At 44.3% G+C, this 17,919-nt stretch overlaps 1 long non-coding RNA gene across 3 annotated transcripts; it reads right to left on the reverse strand.

Annotated features, from left to right (window-relative positions):
- Positions 1-555: 555 nt before the first annotated feature.
- Positions 556-15,628, reverse strand: LOC115293798. Of its 3 annotated transcripts, XR_003909608.1 has the most exons (5): positions 15,388-15,628; positions 9,564-9,743; positions 9,351-9,476; positions 4,711-4,775; positions 556-721 (listed from the first exon to the last, which is right to left on the reverse strand). It is a non-coding gene; the product is annotated as an uncharacterized LOC115293798 (long non-coding RNA). The 3 variants fall into 3 exon arrangements; XR_003909607.1 differs by lacking the exon at positions 9,564-9,743; XR_003909609.1 differs by lacking the exon at positions 9,564-9,743 and having other exon boundaries at positions 4,711-4,824.
- Between the last annotated feature and the right edge of the window lie 2,291 nt (positions 15,629-17,919).

Genomic DNA, 17,919 nt, shown 5'->3' on the forward strand with positions numbered 1-17,919 from the left:
ATTTCCAATGTTAAAGTAACAAGCCTCTCTCTGGGGCTATTTCTTTTTTTTCTTTTCTTTCTTTCTTATTTTTTTTTACATTTATTTATTTTTGAGAGGCAGAGACAGAACACAAGTGGGCAAAGGGCAGACAGAGAATGAGACACAGAATCCGAGCAGACTCCAGGCTCTGAGCTGTCCCCACAGAGCCCGATGCAGGGCTCTAACTCACAAACCATGAGCTCATGACCTGAGCTGAAGTTGGATGCTTAAGTGACTGAGCCACCCATATGCCCTTTAGTTTCTCCATTTGTAAAATGGGCTAGTTGACCTTGATGAACTCTCAGTTTCTTTAAAAAATTTTTTTTAATGTTCTTTAAATTTATTTTTGAGAGAGAGACACACACACAGCGTGAGCAGGGGAGGGTCAGAGAGAGAGGGAGACACAGAATTCGAAGCAGGTTCCAGGCTCTGAGCTGTCAGCACAGAGCCCGATGCAGGGCTTGAACCCATGAACCGTGAGATCATGACCTTAGCCGAAGCTGGACACTTAACCAAATGAGTCACCCAGGCACCCTGAACTCTCAGTTACTTTTAATCTCTGATAGAATTATGAGATGTTTCTGTTTCCATAGTCCATGGACAGGCAGAAATTGACAGGAGCTGGTCTACTCCAAGGTCAGTTACACTTGACAGCTCTTGGTATGGACCCATCTCAGGCACCACAGACCCACCGACAAGGCTGCAAGAGACAGAAACGCAGGAGGTGAGGACAACTTGATTAAGTTGATTCAATTTCATTTCTAGTCCTGGAGCCTAGGAAAGCAGACTTCAAAGTTTGCTAAGGGGTTTTTGAATAAAGAAAAAGGAAATAAACTAACTTATTTTCATCTCCCCTTCTGTTCCTAAACTGTGTATGCATTGTGTCTTTCTACCATCACAGTACTGTTTCTTGGCTAGATTATCTCCTTCCTTTTCTAGCCAAGCAAATGGAGGCTCAGAGACGTTATATGAGATACCCAAGTTCTCATGGGCAGTTCATGGAGGAAGCAGGCCTTAGGGTTCTCTTCATTTTCTGTGCTTCGGTTTATCTGTAAGGATAAATCCTATCAAACTGCAAGGATAAAGCACACAAAAAACATGCCTCTCACATAGTAAACGTTGATAAACTTGAGCCTCCCTGAAGGTTAGTGATTCCTGATTCCTGAAGTTCCCTCCCCGGGAATACCAAAGCTCCTCCACCTATCACCAGCCTCACCTAAATCATGTGATCACACACTAGATTGCCCGCTTTCAAAGGAATTCAGTGCCCCAGTCCAAGCACACTGACCAGAGTCGTTATAACTGGAGGTCATGTGGCATCAACCTTGACGTTTAATAAATTCACCTACAGGGAATTTTGTCTTTGACCTGTTTTTGTCTAATGCCAACTCACATAGGGACAGAGGGCACCGTTAAGCTCACACATGTGTGGGCGCTGGTGGGTCCTTTGGGAAGTGCAGGATTTCTGCTTTTTTGGTAAGAGCCTCTGCTAATGACCCCATCGCACTTCTGTGAATACAGGTGCACACCCAGGTGTGTGCATAAATGCTCAAAAGGTTAATGGTGACTAGTTAGGATGGTGGGCTTGTGCTTGTTTTTTTTTTTTTCCTATGTGTATCATTTAATTTTTCCTCAGTGAACACATGCTGCTTCATAAAGTAAAATAGAATATTATAGCTGTTGTTTGGCAAGCCTTCTTTTTTGTGTGTGCCAGACATTATACAGCATGTTATTCTATATGTTAGCTCTATCTGAAACCTCACAGCCAACCTGCAAGGGAGTGATTAGTATTTCTACACATTTAAGGAGGAAACTGAGACTTGGAAATGTGAGGGAATAAAGGTCATTTCTTACCTCTCTCCAAAGGGGCCCTTGGATCGTCTCCAAATTTGGGGTCCTTCTGTGATTTGTCACCAGAGGCCCGCTGATTACCTCAGCTGCTCTTTCTTGTGATGTAGTCCATGGGGTGCGGAGCTCCCCCCCGGGCCCCTGGGAAGAGGTTTCGGCAGTCTCCAGGATTCAGTGACCATGCTGCACTGCTAAGGCCTGCTGGGCTTGGACACCATAGCTTGGCTGAGGTTGTCCCGGCAGAGGGAGCTGAGGCATGAATAGCCGGTGAGCACAGAGGCCTGGATTTCCAAGGATGTGGCCTGAGATTGGGCGTGGGGGCTGGGGTTGGAGGACTGGGGTGGGGAGACCCCAGAGCTGGCCTGCCCTCACCCATGAAACTCGAGATGCAGAGACCTGAGTCAGCTGGGGTTGAGAATTCGCACCTTAGTCTGGGTTTCTGGCGCGGATATCAAACGATTTTTAAAAGGCTGGTAGAGACTGCACTTGCTTTGGCCAGGTGGGGATGGGAGATGCTTGGGATTCTTTTGTGTATTCTCTAAATGGAGCCTCGCGGACTGTAGCCGTAACCTGGGAGCACTAGCCCACGTTCCCTGGACTGACGTGAGGGTTGAAGGGACAAGAGGATGTCAGAGCTCTCAGCCAGTGTCTGGGCAAATTATGGGGGCTCAGGAGATGTGAGTAGAATCTGTCTGCTTCATGCTCACTGCCTCGCAGGGCTGGACCGGCTCATAGATCCTGATTTGCTTCCGGCGTGAAACACCCCATACAAAGGTCTGTGCAGGGTGTGGGGAGGCTCAGAGATGGGGGTGTGGGGGTAAGAGAATGGTTTATTTGGGTGAGGGGCATGCATAGAGGCCTCACAGAAATAAAAAAAGAAAGCTGGGCCACTAATCACTAGCTGGACCACCTGCCACTTCTAGGCAATGTCCTGACCCTTACAGACATCATCTCATCTCCCTTGCCACAAGCCTAGGGGCTATTATTTTCAGAGGCAAAGGTCACAGTAGAAGCTGAAGGGTGGAGGTGGCCTACAGGGGACTCTTGAGTGGTCCCCAGCTGCCTTCTCCTTCTATTACTAACCCCTCCCGAGGTGGTAGCCTTCAGGCTCTCAGCCTTGACGCTACTGGGATTTTGGGGTCGGGTAATTTTGCATGCTTGGGGGGTGGGCTGCCCTGTGCATTGCAGGCTGTTCGGCAGCACCCTTGCCTCTTCCCACTAGAGAGTGTTCTCCCTCTTCCTACCCCGTTGTGACAGCCAGAAATGTCTGCAGAACTGCCCCCCCGCCCCCCAGCACTGCTGGTCTGAGTACAATCTATAGGTGGATGATGTTGAATGAATGTCCAACCCAAATCGAGCTCCAGGTTCATGTAACTGGCTACTTATGTGATGCCTTCACTTGGGTGCTTCTCAGCTCTCACATTTAACATGCTCAGAAGGAAACTCCTGCCCACTCCCTTCAGTCCGTTCTCTCTGCATCAGTTTTCTTTTTAATGTTTATTTATTTTTGAGAGAGAGTCACAGGGTGCGAGCAGGGGAGGGGCAGAGAGAGAGAGGGAGACACAGAACCTGAAGCAGGCTCCAGGCTCCAAGCTGTCAGCACAGGGCCCGATGCAGGGTTCAAACCCATGAACTGTGAGATCATGACCTGAGCTGAGATCGGCTGCTTAACCGACTGAGCCACCCCGGTGCCCCTCCCTACATCAGTTTTGACCAAGACGTTTTTATTCACTCATGTGCTAGAATGAGAAACGTCAGACGTATCTTCCTTTTTCCTCACTTCCAATCCGAGATATCAACAAGGTCTGTTCAATGTTCAAAAGATGTCCTGAACCTGTGTGCTTTTCTCTGTTGTACCCTCCCTTCCTCATCCGGCCAGCCTCTTCTGTCACTCGGAGCTTTGACTGTTCCCACTGCCTGCTTCCTTTTCAGTCCCTTCTCCAAACAACCGCAAACATGGTCTTTTTCAAGCAGAAATCTGACTATACCACTTCCCTGCCTAAAATCCAAACTCTGAACTGTGGCCTTTAGGGCCACCCTTTCCCATGTGGGGTTTTGAGATCCTCCCAGGTAGCTCATGTAAACATGAAAGTAAGTTCATTTATTTTCCCCATGGTCTTGCCACAATGTGCCACCCTCTAAGGTGCTCAGTCTAGTGGGGACATAGCAAGATAACATAGAACCATGAGATCAGGGATAGTATGGCATAAAGACTCAGAGAGCCCTGAGAACCCTGACAGCAACCAACCCAGCCGAGGGGACACAGAGGACTTCCTGGAGGAGGTGCCCGGAAGGCAGGCAGAGCATGGGTAAAGGTACAATCATGTTGGAGGAAAGGTAGTTGGGGGCTGCTGAAACGTAAGTTGTGAGAAGGGAAGTAGTGGCATAAGGTAAGACTGGGGTGCCGGAGGTGGCCAAGGACTTAATCATAAAAGGCTGCGGTGCCCTCCTTTTGTGAAGAGTGCCCAACCCCAAAGAGTGGTCACAGTCATGCTGCAAGATGAGCAAACAGAAGCTTAAGAAAGCCATGCCACTGCTGAAAGCCACAGAACGAGAGCGTGGCAGAGATGGGAATCACACTCAAATTCAAATTCATGCCTTTCGTTCTCTGTCACTGTTACAGAAGTTATATTCACAGACAGGACAAGTGGGGAGGCTCTATGAGGGGTATGTAGGGAGAGTCGATACCATTCATATGTATAACAAAGAGAATGATCAGAAGAGTATCTGACTTCAGCTTACAAACATGAATCTAGGTCTTTTGTAATAACGTAAGGACTAATTATTAATTCAAACATTTCAGAAAGATGGGGGACCAATCCTAACATATTTGTGGCTTACCTCTAACCCATGGCCGCTGTTTGTGACTTTTGCAGACATTGTCCAAGATTGCATTCAGGATGGATCTGTTACAAATCAATAGGCATACAGATAGAAAGATAGATAAATGGATAGCTGAAGGGATACACAGATGATAGATGATAGATAGAGAGATAGATAGATAGATAGACAGAAATCATAGAGATGGTTATCACCCATTTTATGGATGGGAAGCTGAAGCCCAGCGAGGGGAAGGTTCACACAACTCGGATGGTCAGAGCAGGGACTTGCCCCCTCTGTGTTCTTTTCACTGCATCTCCTTGCTTCTCCACGTGGGAAACTGTGGTCTTAGAGTAGATGTCTGTTACTTTTTTCCCCCACAACATCTGAGCCCTCTTCCACTGTTTGAAGACTCCTGCTCCCCTGGGGCAGAGGCCACCTTTCACTCTAAAAAATGAAAATGCCAGGCCTTTTTCTAGGCCCCCTTGTATGTAGCACTGGTCCTTCAGGTAGACCCACCCCAGAGTTTGAGTGACAAACTAGAGACCCAGTAGGGCAGGATTGTGTCACATCTTTTATGAGGATGGGTGGTAGCAACAATGCCAGCATCATCCAAGTTCTAGTTCTATGGTCATTCCCCACCATATTGGCAACGTAAGCCACAGGGCCTGTCCCTAGTGGCGAAAGCTCTGACTTGGTGTCTTTACTGTGTCAATAATCTACAGTGACTTGGGGGAAATTGTCCTTGGCTGCGTAGCATCTGTCCCCAGATCTTAAGCCATCTTTGAGATACAAGAAATATCTGATATCCATGTAATAAATCTTTTTTGTTGTTGTTGTTTATTTCAATTAGAGCCAATGACCATCCCAGGTCCCTGATCCCAGAGCCACAGAAAATGTACAGGAGATGGCTGGGAGCTTTGCATGGTGGTTTTTCTTCTTTCAACACTTCACTTGCTGATTTTCCATTTAAAAATTACTGACAACAGTTTTCTGATTGCCCGTGATAATGTATTCTGCCTATTTACGACTCCATCTGTGGGGAGAAAAAAAATCCTCCTGAATTCCTTGAATGATGGCCTTTGCATAATTTTGCTTTGCCCTCTTGTTCTTATGATTGCTGCTCCTTTAAATAGTCACCTAGTGCTGATTGACTTTCTTTCCAGATCACAAGAGCTGAGCCCCCTCTTCAAAGTCGCCTCATTTTCAGAGAAGGTAGTTGGTTGCATAGCTTTGGTCTGCTCTTTCATTAGGCATTTGTATCTTCTTTATTTTCTAAAAAGCCCTTTTTTGGGAGTACCAGCCAAGACAGGCTAGATTATATTATGAGAACAAGCGATTCTAAAATCCCAATGTCTTATGAGAACAAAGTTTTCTTACTGTCTCTCCTGAGTTAGCCAGGTTCTACTCAGTCTTCACTCTGAGACCCAGATGATGGAAAACCTCTGGCTGGAATATTGCAAGGGGTACAGCAGAAAGAAAAGAGATCTAGCAAATCAGGTGCTGATTCTTAAAGCTTTTCACAAGAAATGACTCAATACCTCTCTTCTGCTGTCATGGACCAAAGAAGTCACATGGTTTTCTTTTAAGTTCAAAAGAGCGGAGATCTACTGTCCCCCCACAGGGAAGGAAATACACAGAAAGTCCACTCTTCTAGCCACTAGATATTGAGTTTCCTTACTCTACCTCAATCAGAAACACTCAATTCTCCCTTAAAGGAGACAACTCAAGAGTCCGCACAATGTCCCACCCAGTCACAGCTTCAAAGGCAAGGTTTAGGAACTCTGTAGGATGTGTGGTCATTTCCTGCATGACCTCTACCAGATATGGGACTCCTGGGTCCAGGGAGCAATTTTCATAGTCAGGTGTCTCTAGAATGGGACTGTGGGATAGGGATGCAGGTGCGAATGATTTATTTGGGAAGTGAGGGAAACTGATAGAAGATTGGGGAGGGGAGACAAGGACCAGGAGGTAGCCAACAAAAGACAAGGGAAAATGGAGCTAAATTTCATTGGAGAAATTATGGGGGCCAGTGAGGGGACACACCTTAGGATTATCTGGCTTCAGGAACACAGAACCTTGGGTACTTACACACTGACTCCCACCAGTGACTGTTTGGGGGCTGCTCCCAGAGAAGCTTAATTCCCCAGGACATCTGGATGCCACTTGGGCAGAGAAAGTCATCAGGCAATATAGTTGGAATTTGGTAGGTGTGTGTTGAAGAGCTGGGGGTGAGAGATTAGGGATGGGACACCAAAATCATCACACATCAGTGAACCAGAAACACAAGCTATCTGTTTATTTCTTCTCCAAGTGCGGTAGTAGAACCGGGATAGGATAATGCCAATATGTACTCTCATTTGGGAAGGGGAAGAATTGGAGGCACATAGATAGCTGTCACTAGTCCGTAGCAGTTCAGTAATCCTGTATGGCAGATAGTATCAGATTTCTAGCTGGGGATGGGACAATCCTTGCCGATTCCTTGACCTTCTAGGATTTCTTTTATATCATCTTTTTAGGTGCAGCTGAAGAGGGCTTTGGAGAATATGTTTTCCTTGGGGGCTGAGCTCTCTCCCCCATCTCCTCCTATAGAAGCCTGAGGATCCACAGGTCATTTTAAGTCTGGCACTGTCGTAATCTTTTTTTGTCTACAAGGATGGTTCTTTTGAATTAAAACTCAAAAGCTTACTGGTATCTTTCAGCCAACAACCTGTGCCAGAAGCACCCAGAATTATTTTTGAGATGTGACTTTTACTCAAAATTTAATTGTGGGTGTCTTGAGTTTATCAGTTTTCTGAGCAAGAGCCACACCTTTTGGGTCTTTTCTCTGAGCCGTCTGGTCCAACTGAAATGATGTATTAGATGCCGTGTTAGTTTTCTATGGTGGCCTCATGAATGACCAGAATCTTACTGGCTTAAAACAGCACACATTACCTCACAATTCTGTAGCTCAGAAGTCCGTGTGTGGTGTGGCTGGGTTCTCTGCTGTGGGTCACATCCAAGGCTGACCTCAAGGCTTCAGTAGGACCGTATGCCTTTCTGGAGCTCCAGGTCCTCTTCCAAGCTCATGTGGTTTGGAGAGGAATCCAGTTCCACGTGGCTGTAGGAGGGAGGTTCCTGTCTTTTCTCTGGCTATTATTCAGCAATTACTTTCAGCTCCTAGGGGCTGTGCTTACGTCTCCACATAGCAGCTTGCTTGCTCAAAGCCAGCAACAGAATTTCTCTGTTTCTTTAAATCTCTCAAACCGCCTTTAAGTGCTCACCTGGTTATCAGGACCAAGAAACTCTCATTTCCTTTGATGAAATTGAATTCTTTTCATGAGGAACCTTAATTACATTTGCAAAACCTCTTTTGTCTTATAATTTAAGAAAATTATGGGAGTGATAACTCATCTGAGTTACAGTTTCTTCTCCTGTTCAAGCAGAGGGGATCATACACCATGTGCATCCACATGCCAACGTAATCAGAATGTCAATTTGATGCAGAAGGCTGAACCTGCAGATGTGAGGGCTCCATTCTTGAGGTAGCCCTACATGGGAGGTGATGTTTCAATCAGCTTAGCTGCTCAAAGACTTCAGCTTTCTCTTTTCCTGTTTGGGTTTGAGGAGGAACTCTTCAACGTTTAAAGATCTTGAGTTTCTGCACTCTTTAGCATGGTTTAGTTTTGACAAAAGGTTGGATGATTTTTTTGTGATCGCATCTCTTTTTTGTACTATTTGTCACTTGCTACAAATAGTCATCAAGGCACACCACTAAAATTTTGTCTGCCTCTCTTTTAGTCTAAAGTGACAACTCATCAGGGCTATTACCTGTCTTCTAAGTTATGGCAGGTGGAATTTTTACCAATTATTTCACCACTGAGTTGTACATGACTGCCATCCTTCCAGTTTCAATGCTGGGTGTTTTAGGTTTTGTAGAAGACACCTCACTTTGAAACAAATTCCTTTTTTAGTAGAACAGGCTGGGTGTGTCACAGCATAACAGATGACTTAAAAATGTCAGTGGCTTGCTGCAAGATATTTTCATTACCTGCCCCAGCAACATAATCATCTCAGGTCAGCCACATCTTTGCTCTGATACCCAGTGACAGAGCAGCCTGTATAAGGGACAGTTGCAGTTTTGTGGCAGAGGGGAAGAGAGACATGGGCAATCATGCTCGACTCTTAGAACTTCTACCTGGAGTGACAAATATCACTCCCGCCCACATTTCATTGTGAAAAGCAAGTTAAGTGGACACCTCCTCTGTTCAACGGGATGGAGGGGTGAGGATGATGGATATGGGCACTCCCGCTGCAAGAGTGGGAGGGACAGTAGTATGTGAGTGAAGAGGAATGTCATCTAATACTCCCCTTGGCCCATGAAAGGATATTTTCACCTCTCTTCAGGACCAGGTCTCTTTCTGCTTGGCCTCTCCTTTCAGTAGCTCTGTGGAGAAATATGCTTTTACAATTTGGGAAGCAGGACTGAGACCTTCCTTAAAGGAGGGAGTAGTCATCTGCTTTGCCTAGCATATCCCAACCTCTTTTCCCACCAGGGTTCGGGCACTGTTAAACCCTCTGACTCTTTATCCACCTAGCAAGGCATTCACACAAATGCCTTATAATCTCTGTCTCTCTTTAGTTTACATGTAGGACTTACGTTATTTTTTTACCCATCTTACCTGTTGTTCCCGGATGAGAGGAAGGACCTAGGTGGTACAGTGTCAGAGACTGGCAGCCTGATTGACAGTTCTGGTGGCCAGCTCTCCAAAGGCACAATGCAGAGATACCATGGACATCACTGCTTTCTGGATTGGAGAGGAAAATGGACCACACATTAGTCAAGGTCGAGGCAGGGAGAGAGAAGGCACACTGTGTGTGATAGGTGTTCTTACAATGGGAAGCACAGCTGATCTCAGGAGGACGGAATACAGGTATCTCTGGTGGACGGGAGACCTCTGTCCACACTGATGCTTGAACTGAGCCTCAAAGTTTGAGGAGGAGTTTGCCAGATGTAAGAGGTGAGAGGGAGGTGAGACTGGGAATTCCAAGCACAGGACAATGAATATGAAGACCTGAAAAGAAATTTAGTGTGGTGGTTAGGAGTTTAAGTTTTAGAGCTACACTAATTTGGGTTTGAATGCCAGATCTGATATTTACTGGCTGGGCAGCTTTGGACGAGTCACTTCAGCCCCCTGAGCCTTTGTCTTCTCCTGTGTAAGATGGTGGCTTTTCTTTTCTTTTCTCTTCTTTTCTCTTTTTTAAAAAATTAATTTTGAGGAAGAGAAAGATAGAGAGGTAGCAGAGAAGGGGCATAGAGAGAGGGAGACAGAATCCCAATGTGGGGCTAGAACTCACCAACTGTGAGATCATGACCTAAGCAGAAACCAAGAGTTGGACATGTAACCTATGGAGCCACCCAGGGGCCCCAAGATAGTATTTTTTTTTTTTACCTCAAAGGAGTGTTCTGAAGATTAACAGAGATAATGCATATTATTTGTTACTCAAAACATCAATATAAATGACCAAAATCACTCTTAATAAAGGCACATAAATATAATAGAGTAAGACATTACTAGGAAAAGAGAGTAGATCTGTGTGTGGATGGGATGAATCTATGACATGATGCTCCAGAGTTGGAGGAAGCAGGTGACAGAAGAGGAAGCTAAATATGTTACGTCGTGAGGTCTCAAGTGTCTTTTGAGAGAGGAGGTTTGGGCTTTATATAAAGACAAAACATAATGATGGAAATAGCTAACAAGAGACATAGCGTGATCAAGCTTGGGCCTAGAAAGCTCCTTCTGTAGGAGGGCAGACAATAAGCTGGAAGCAGGGACCAGTTAGGAGACTGGCATCATGACCAGGTGAGAGATGGAGTGGCCTGATCTGGGGCAGGGTCCTGGCCACGGGGATGCTGACACACTAGAGCTCCAGAGTAATTTGTTGTGAAATTGATGACTGATGAGAAAAAAGAAACCCACTTGTGTCCTGTTAAGGGACCCCAGGGCTATCAACTTCTAGAGGCCACCACAGTCCCCCGAGGCTGCACTCAGCTTGTGGATGCACGGATCACTTTCACAAGATGGCGGCTTATTTCTCCAACATCGTTTAGGGGGAGTCTCTCCCATTTCAGTCTGCTAAAATGAATCACTCAAGTATATATCCCATACATAATCACTCAAGTGACATCCCATCACCTCTGCCATGTCCTGTTGGTTAGAAGCAAGTCACAGGTTCTTCTGTACTGAGGGGGAGGGGATTACACAAAGGTGTGACTCCTTGGGAGTGGCCACTCAGGATGTATCCACCACATGGATGTATCCGCTACATGGGACAGAGTAGGTGCACAGTAAATACGTGTTGAAGAAGTAGATGAGGAAGAGTGAATCTGGTAAAAGGAGGTCTAGGGAAACCTAACAGGACTTGTGTTTCCATACCTTTGCAGCACTTACTCACATGGGCATATGAATTTGTTTAAAAGGGAGATATTAGAATGGACTCATATTCTTGGACCTTAATTCTCATCCCATGTTTCTCCTGGGATATAGGACGTTCATGCACAAAATTGGGCAGCCAGGCCTTGGGGTGGGAATAGGGGGTGCCAATTGGCCTGCCCAGTGAATAACTTTGTCCCAACCAGGTAAATGCCAAGCGAATGGGGCGGGGGGAGTCTCCTAATATCACTGTGCAGTCAGCAGACACTCTAATGAACACAGTGATTAGGGTGGATTTCCACAATTACATCAGCTCTGCCTGTTGAGACATGAAAGCCCAAATGCCGAGGGCGACCCACCTCCTTCTGTTGCTGATTTTCTTCTCCTCTACCCAAATGAATTTTTCTTTTTGCAAGCCCTTCCTGGGAAAGTCAGTTATAATCTTGGGTCCCATCTGTCTTTCTGGCCTCAAGCCAAACAACTTCATTAAAAATTGGGAGAAGGCTTTCCCGCACTGTTCTCGGCGTGCACTGTGGCAGAGGGAGAGGAGTTGGCAAGGAGGGATGTCTTGGAAGCAGAGCCAGAAACAAAGATTTGAGTGCACATGGTGTTGGGGAGGTGACCCCAGGAAGCACCAGGAGGGGAATGGAGACATGAGATGGGGAAAGAAAGAAACACAGACAGGGTGCATTTATGTATTTATGAGCTGGCTGCCACTGTCTGTTGCTGAGGGATAATCCACCGGTCACCCTGAGGAATGATGAACATGCCTCAGAGTGGTCTCGGTCAAAGGGCAAGGATGTTGGGCTATTTATCACCAGTTCTTGGCCATGGATGCTTGAGGGAAGCCTCCCAGGGCATTCTTTCCCATAGTTCTGCAGCCCACGTTAGGTGAGCAGAAGGTTGCATTCAGGTGCAGGTGTTCATAATAAGAAGTCCAACAGTGTGTACAGATTAAAGTGAGTACTTATATCATGAGGATATGATAGGTCAGCAGCAGCTGCTAAAAGGTATCTCAGGTGATTGACATGGAGAGTCCTGCTAAGTCTGCAGGCACAAAGGAAGCACGGATTTGTAGAAGACATCTTTTAATTTGTTGCTGATTCAGTTTGCCAATGTTTTGGTTAAGATTTTTTGTATCTGTACTCATGAGAGATCGATCTGTTGTTTCAGATGTCTTCATCTTGCTTTAATATTGAGATAGCACCAGCCTCATTAAATGAATTATGAAGGGGTGCCCAAGTGGCTCAGTGGGGTAAGCACCTGACTCCAGCTCAGGTCATGATCTCACAGTTTGTGGGTTTGAGCCTCGCATCAGGCTCTGTGCTGACAGCTCAGAGCCTGGAGCCTGCTTTGGATTCTGTCTCTCTCTCTGCCCCTCCTCAACTTGTGCTCTGTCTTTCTCTGTCTCTCAAAAATAAATATAAAAATAGTTTTTAATGAATTATGAAGTTTTCCTTTCTTGTCTATTTTCAGTATTTTCTTCCTTACATGACTGATAGAGTGCAATAGGGAAGCTCTCTGGGCCTGGATTTTTCTATGTGAAAAGATTTTAAATTGCTGATTTGATTTATTTACTTAATATATGTCTATTCAGTTTTTAATTTCTTCTTGAGTCACTTTTGGTAATTTGTGTCTATCCAGGAACTTGTTCATTTCATCTAAGCCTAATTTGTTGGCATAAAGTTGTTTATAAATGTTCCATTCCAATCTTTTTGGTTTCTGTAGGTTTGTGGTGGTTTTCCTTTCACTCCTGACAGGTAATTGTATCTTCTTTGTTTTTTTTCCTGGTCATTCTGGCTAAAGGTACATCCATTTTGTTGATCTTTACAAAGAATTGATGTTCGGTTTCATTGATTCCTCTATTTTTTCTACTTTATTGATTTCTGCTCTTACAGTTACTAATTACTTTTGTTTTATTTTTTTATTTGTTCTTCCCTTTCTAGATTCTTGAGGTAGCACATTAGGTTATTGAGTTTTGGTGTATTTTTCTTTCGCTGTATTTAAAACTATAGATTTCCATGAAAACACTACTTTGGCTGCATCCAATGTATTTTGATTTGTTGTGTGTGTCTTTTTCCTTTCTTTTTTTTTGTGGTTATTGTCCCTTTTCGAAGGTAATTTTTATTTTTCTACTGAGATTCTTCATTTGTTGAACCATGGCCTTCATATTTCCCTTTACATTTTTTTTTTGTACATAGTTTCATTAAATTCTCTGAACATTTTTTATAGCAGCTTTTTCGATGTTTTTGTTGGGTAAATACATCTAAAGTAAGTTTCTACTTACTGTTTCTTCCTCTGAAAATGGGTCACAGTCTGTAGTTCTTTGCATGACTGTTTGGTTGAAGCTTGAGATAAAATACTGTATGATTCTAGATTCTGTTTTATTTTCCAGGGTGTTGTTAGTTTTTAAAAAGTGATTTCCCTGGGCCTAAGCTATGGAATCCATCTCTCCTGCTTTGGGCAGCCACTACTGCTTTCTATTCTTGTTTTTATTTATAAGCCTTGCTTTCTGGGGGCATGCCTGTGGCTGCATAGCTGAGTGGTCAATGATCTGAGTGCAGGTTGTGTTCAAATTCTGGGAGCCCCTAAGCTCAGAGTATAGGCTGACTGATACGAGTGTGGGGTGAGGAATGCACACAGAGATGCAGGCAGTTTTCAAGTTTCTCTTGTTTTTTACTTTCTGCGTGCTTTTTGGTGTCTCCTGAACATATGTGTAGTTTTTTTTTTTTTTTTTTTTTTTTCAGTCAGCCAGCAATGCGTACCGAGCTCATTTCAGCCCTTCTTGAGCTTTCCCATTGCCCGGATTGTTTCTGTGTTATTCATTGTTGCATCCATCCCCATCCTAGAAGAATGCCTGAAATATAAGAGCTATTCAGCAAATGGTAGCTGAATACGCAGATCACTGTTTCAAAACTGGATCCAGAAATAAAATTGATTTTTCATTTGTGTGACCTCAACTCAGAGCCCAGAACTTGACCCAGAGGAGTCACACACTCGTACATTAGTGATAGTAAAACTACCCCCACTCCTTAACAAGCAACTGTTTGGAAGGGTTCTATGGGCGAGCTGTACCAAGCATTCGACTAACAGATGACATCTGTTTTGTATAATAACTTCTAGAGGACAGTAATATTGGAAGAGCAAATCAATGCATTTTACAAGCTTGGGATGACTTTGATGTTAAACTGAAAAAAGTAGTTTGAGAAAACTGCAGGCTGGCTGGTCTCACTTTATAAACATAAATGGAAATAGTCCCAAGCAAAATATTAATCTAAGAATCCTAATTTTAAAAAATCAAATTTAAAAATCAGACATTTTGGAAACAGGTCCAGGATCAACGCTTCCACTTGTAGCTGTGTGGCCTCTGGAAACAACCTCTAAGAGTCTCGGTTTCCTAAGTTAAAAAATAGGATCCAGGGGCGCCCGGGTGGCTCAGTCAGGTAAGTGTCTGACTCTTGATTTCAGCTCAAGTCATGATCTCATGGTTCATGGGATGGAGTCCCATGTCAGGTTCTGTACTGATAGTGCAGAACCTGCCTGGGATCCTTTCTCTCTTTCTCCCTCTCTCTGCCCCTTGCTTGCTCTCTCTCTCTCTGTTTCTCAAAAATATGTAAATAAATATTTAAAAATTTTTTTACATTTATTTATTTTTGAGAGACAGAGAGAGACAGAGCATGAACAGGGGAGGGGCAGAGAGGGAAAGAGACAGAATCTGAAGCAGGATCCAGGCTCTGAGCTAGTGATCAGCACAGAGCCTGATATGGGGCTCAAACCCATGAACTGTGAGATCATGACCTGAACCAAAGTCGAACGCTCAACTGACTGAGCCACCCAGGCGCCCCAATAAATATTTAAAAATATGTCTAAAAAATGGGATTGATAAATTCCCTTTCATTCATCCATGCTTTCATTCATTCCATTTTTGTCAGAGTTCTCACAGGCATCCACGGCCTGGTATCAGTGACCAGCGTCAGCACAGTTACTGCCATGGTGGCTTGTGAAGATTAAGCGGAAATGTATTCACACAGCACTGTGACTGGTGCATAGTAGGTGCTTAGAAAGCATGGATTCTTTGCCCACGTCTACGTCTTCTAGCCAAACTCAGTAGTATCACTCGCTCATTTCCATATTCATTCTCACCTCCCAAGAGACCCTGCTCATCCTTCCCATCTCATTGCCTCTAAATAGAAGCCTGTCCCTTTGGATCTTATCACCCCATTTGATTTTCTTCATAGCCTTTTCCAATTTCTAAACTTATCTTTAAAGTATTTTTCCCTTTTACCTCCGTGTCCCTGTCTGAAGGCTTCATGAGAGCATGGGACCTGTTTCCTCTATTTGCTAAGCCCGCAGCACCTGGAAGGGTGCCTGGCACACAGAAGTGCTCCACAAATAGGGAGTGAAGTTACTGAGCGCCAGGTGTCTTTTCCCTCTGGGCAGCCCCCTGCAGAGCCAGTCCTGAGAGCAGGGGCTCAGGGAGCTTGGGGAGTGATATTCTTGCGTGGCACCCACTGGGTCTTCCCGCTAACTGGCTGCCCTGGAACCTGCTTCGCACAAAGGTCTATAGCGCGGAGAGGTATTGGCTGTGACGTCAGCATGCTTTGTCCGCCAACGCTCCGTCCTTAAAGACCGGCCTATAAATACAGGGACACAGATCCTGCATTTCCTGCATTATGCTTCTGAGTAAAACCCTGTTTTTCTCTGCCTACTACTCTGGCCTCGCAGGAAGATCGCTAAGTGCGGAGGAGCACACATTCAGAACATGATAGTTCCCAAATTTCACTTCTCCTCCAGAATGACATTGATTCTATACACCGCCCCCAAGAGGGAGGGGCCACCTACTCATTTTACCGAGCCAGGTGACTTGCTCATGTGACACAGCAAATCGGTGGTGAAGTGGACCTCTGACTATAAATCCACACCTTTCTCTTGAATTTCCATCTCTTGGCATGAGATGGGACTATTAACTTGTGTGTGTTCAAGTTGGAAGGTAAGGCATGCAAAGGAAAGGAAAAATAAAATGGTCATTTTATTTTATTTTTTAATGTTTTATTTATTTTTGAAACAGAGAGAGACAGAGCATGAGCCGGGAGGGGCAGAGAGAGGGAGACACAGAATCAGAAGCAGGCTCCAGGCACTGAGCTGTCAGCACAGAGCCCGACGTGGGGCTCGAACCCACGAACGTGAGATCATGATCTGAGCTGAAGTTGGAGGCTTAACCAACTGAGCCACCCAGGCGCCCCTCATTCTATTTTTTAAAGGTTTATTTTTCAGAGAGAGAAGGGAAGGGGCAGAGAGTGGGAGACAGGGGATCTGAAGCAGGTTCCACATTATCAGCACAGAGCTCAATGTGGGACTCAAACCCACTAACCGGGAGATCATGACCTGAGATGAAGTAGGATGCTTAACAGACTCAGCTACCTAGGTGCCCCTAATATGGTCATTTTAAAGGATTTATTAGAAAAGTATTAGAGGGAGAATGCATGTTGAAAGACTAAGAACTGTGTCCAATTTACTCTTTTAGGTGGAAAAATACTATGTGCTCTCTATATTGTATCAGGAACTGACTTTAGGTAATGCTATCTGTCAAGAAAGAAATTTTTAAAACTTTTAAGCAAGCAATCATGGAATGTTTTTACTTGCCTTTTAAGATAGAAAGTGGAAACTTTGAAGGGAATGCAAAATTCCTCACCAGATTTGACAGAGCTTGAAAAAAAAAAGGGCTGAGATGGAAAAAATTTTCAACACACTTTTGAATAGATCACTGTTATTAGGCAATTCTATATTCAAGCATACTGCCTCCAAAACTCATTCAATGGGCATGATAATCTAGCAAAATAGGGATACTTCTCTCCCATTTTAGGGGATTCCCTCCATTTCTCTCTGACTTGAGCTGAACAAATCTGAAGTGATTTGTTGAATAAGTGATTAAGTGGCAGGGCCAGAATTTGAGATGCTCTTTCACCTGACCATTTGGGTAAAAGTGTAGTCGGCCAAATGGAATAGACCCAGCCCTTAGCTCTGGGTTCACAGTGTAGATTTGGTGGTTGCCTTTCGGAAGCATGGACTAGAGGGCATGCAGAAGTGACTCAGAGGATGTCAGGATGAGAGTTTCAGGGGCACCCACGTTCTTCCGTAGGATGTGTTTCACTTTAGCAACATTCCATTGTAAAGCATTTGGTTATATCGACGTGGTATTTACAATCTGGAGAGTGTATGCAATACACATGTGCATATGAATGGATACAGGTGAATCCAAGCGCACATGCATGCATACGCACACATGCACACACAAACATGCATGCACATACGGACACACGGATGCACACTCAAGATCAAACTGCTTCATAAATTATTTATTTTTATTTCCTTAGGGTGGTGTCAATTCTTAGTAGTTCATAGTTTTTAGGGGGGAAGCAGCCCAACACAGAGTAGTGAAATTTAAATTTTCAACACTCTTTAATGAAAATGGGAACTGATATGGAAAAAATGCTCAATCTAAAACATATAGGGAGTACTTTGTTCACTCAAATTTATCTCACAATTTCAAATAAGAGCAATTGCTTATGCTAAAGTTAGTCAATCAGGGCAACAAGGCAGTTTCAGCAAATTCACAATTTGAATCTGACGCTTATAAATGGCTATCATACATCGGCCTCAGCATCCTGTCTAGTGCCATATTTTGTTTCATAGTTTAGTTGTTCAGTGTTCAGAAAGTTTCAATTCCTATGGAGAATTAGCTACAAATGGCACTTTTTTTTTTAGCTATGACGTTTTTCCTTTTTTTTTTTTTAGAGAGATGTGACATAACATGTTT

Source organism: Suricata suricatta, chromosome 6 (genome assembly GCF_006229205.1).
Source record: "Suricata suricatta isolate VVHF042 chromosome 6, meerkat_22Aug2017_6uvM2_HiC, whole genome shotgun sequence".
In the NCBI taxonomy this organism is placed as follows: domain Eukaryota; kingdom Metazoa; phylum Chordata; class Mammalia; order Carnivora; family Herpestidae; genus Suricata; species Suricata suricatta.